Here is a 2,500-nt window from a genome sequence, read left to right as displayed (position 1 = left end):
CTACGTGACTCACTTTAAAAGTAAAAACAAAAGCTTTAAAAGGTAAAATCTAAATTGGGTTATTAAATCCCTCCCTGTTTACTCTGTGGTCCTTCACTCTGAGTATTTGGGTAACATTAATAAGCTTCTTTGAGTGGTCTCCTCAAGGGGGAGAAGAATAAGAGAAGAGGAAAGAAAATAAGATAACTATTTGTTCTATTTTATTCGCTGTCATCCGCTTTTCAAATTTCAAAATCGAGAGGGGTTATGAGACGAGAACTCTTTTGGGCTGTTCCACATGTGTTTCATACTTGCTCGTACAGTATAACGATTGTGATTTCTTATGTTATCTTAGGGTTATGGTGGCCGATATGGTAACGTCCCTGACTGGTGAACGCCAGACTAGGGTTCGAGTCCCGCTACAACCTCCTTGGTCCTAGCTTGGGTGGAGAAGGGGCTTAGGGGCTGATCATATGAATATATAGTCAGTCTCTAGGGCATTATCTTGCTCGATAGGACAATGTCAGTCTCTTGACTCTGCCATTCATGATTGGCCTTTAAACTCGCTCTTCCCAGCATTGTTAATACACCCATATGTTATTTTGCTAGTATAAGCTTTATTATGTTTGAAGTTTTGTGACGTTCTTCCTCGCAAGTCTCTTTATATAAACTTGATGACTGTTTAATAAAGTTCAGTTGCATTGATCTAGCCTCTCAGTTATCATCTAACTGGCGCATCACACAGGGTATTGATCCCCTTCATAATAGCCATTTAACTAACGCCTCCATCGTCGAGTAACGCAAAGACCTTAACCAAATTCCTCCAACAATTCCTGTTTTGTTATTTTTAGATCTCAATCTCTACTGAAATGCATTGTTTTCTATTTTATTATCGATAGGGGACTAAAAATGGAAGCAATTTAACAAACTATTTGTCTTTAGGAAAGCGATTGATTGGTGTTTATCTGGCATTATTATTATTATTATTATTATTATTATTATTATTATTATTATTATTATTATTATTAGCTATGCAACAACTTAGTTAGAAAAGCAGGATGATATAAGCCCAAGGGCTTTACCAGGGAAAAATAGCTCAGTGAGGAAAGCAAATAAGGAAATGTACTACAAGAGAAGTTCGAGTACAATAACAACATTAAAATGAATCTTTCATAAAATACACGGTAAAAATTTCAAAATAACAAGGAGGAAGAGAAATACGATAGAATAGTGAGTCCGAGTGTACCCTCAAGTAAGAGAATTCTACCCCAAGATAGTGGAAGACCTTGGTACAGAGGCTATGACACTACCTAAGACTAGAGAACAATGGTTTGATTTTGGAGTGTTCTCCTAGAAAAAGCTGCTTACCATAACTAAAGACCCGATTCTCGCCTTTTTTTGGCAGAATGTTTAAATCAAAAGTACTTCGCTTCATCTGAATTCACAAAATCTAGAATAAGCAAACAAAGATTCATCTCTTGATAAACCCTCAGGTACAGCGTGATATGATCTTTTTTATCACGCTGATAAATTTCACCTTTTCGACGTCTGTTTCGATTAACACTTTCGACTTCGACGACAATCACGACTTCGAAGAGGCCACACCACCAACTTGCACTTGCTGCACAGCATCTAAAACGTTTAGAACGCCTCCAGAAGCCTAGATTCCCTGGCTGCACTACCACTTACACTTGAATGATTATAGCGGGCCTGAAGTAACAGAACACGCAATTTGCTTAGTGCATTCACAATTTTATATGGGCGTTCATCAAGGATGTAACATCCTTGGAATCATTTATATATTTTCGGCGTTGTTCTATCTTTTTCGCATGACGTCTTATAGATTTGTTTTCTCATCTCTCATTCCATTTCTATGGAATCCTTGATTAATTGGTTAACTTTTATTCTAATTGTTCAAAACTTCTCTTGAAGTTTATCTATTTTCTTTCCTCACTGGGCTATTTTTCTGTTGGAGCCCATGGGCTTATAGCTCTTCCAGCTAGGATTGTAGCTTAACTTGTAATAATATGATAATAACAGTTTTATTTGAATTGTTCATTACTTCTCTTGAACTTATCTCATTTCTTCACTGGGCTATTTTCCCTGTTGGAGCCTTTGGGCTTATAGGATACGGCACTTCAAGCTAGGGTTGTACTTTAGCTATTACTAATAATAATATTATAATAACTTTTATTTTTATTGTTCATTAATTCTCTTGTTTACTTATTTCCTTTCCTCACTGGGCTATTTTCTTTGTTAGAGCCTTTGGTCTTATAACATCCTGCTCTTCCAGCTAGCGTTAGCTAATAATAATAATAATAATAATAATAATAATAATAATAATAATAATAATAATAATAATAATAAATATTTCATTTTAATCGTTCATTACTTCTCAATAATTATATTTATATCCTTTCCTCACTAGGCTATTTTTCCCTGTTGGAGCCCTTGGGTTTATAGAATGCTGTTCTTCCAGCTAGGGATGTAGCTTAGCTAATAATAATAATAATAATAATAA

The 2,500-nt window shown here is 35.3% G+C and overlaps 2 protein-coding genes across 6 annotated transcripts in view; one reads left to right on the top strand and one right to left on the bottom strand.

Annotated features, from left to right (window-relative positions):
* Positions 1 to 2,500, top strand: part of LOC137620773 (G-protein coupled receptor GRL101-like) — a 131,493-nt gene that overhangs the window by 97,555 nt on the left and 31,438 nt on the right. The gene's annotated exons all lie outside the window — the stretch shown is intronic.
* Positions 1 to 2,500, bottom strand: part of LOC137620774 (G-protein coupled receptor GRL101-like) — a 256,667-nt gene that overhangs the window by 234,160 nt on the left and 20,007 nt on the right. The window lies entirely within an intron of this gene.

The sequence above is a fragment of the Palaemon carinicauda genome, chromosome 27, assembly GCF_036898095.1.
Source record: "Palaemon carinicauda isolate YSFRI2023 chromosome 27, ASM3689809v2, whole genome shotgun sequence".
NCBI classification, from domain to species: Eukaryota; Metazoa; Arthropoda; class Malacostraca; order Decapoda; family Palaemonidae; genus Palaemon; species Palaemon carinicauda.
Note: the sequence above shows the minus strand (reverse complement) of the source record. Positions and strands in the feature narration are given on the sequence as shown.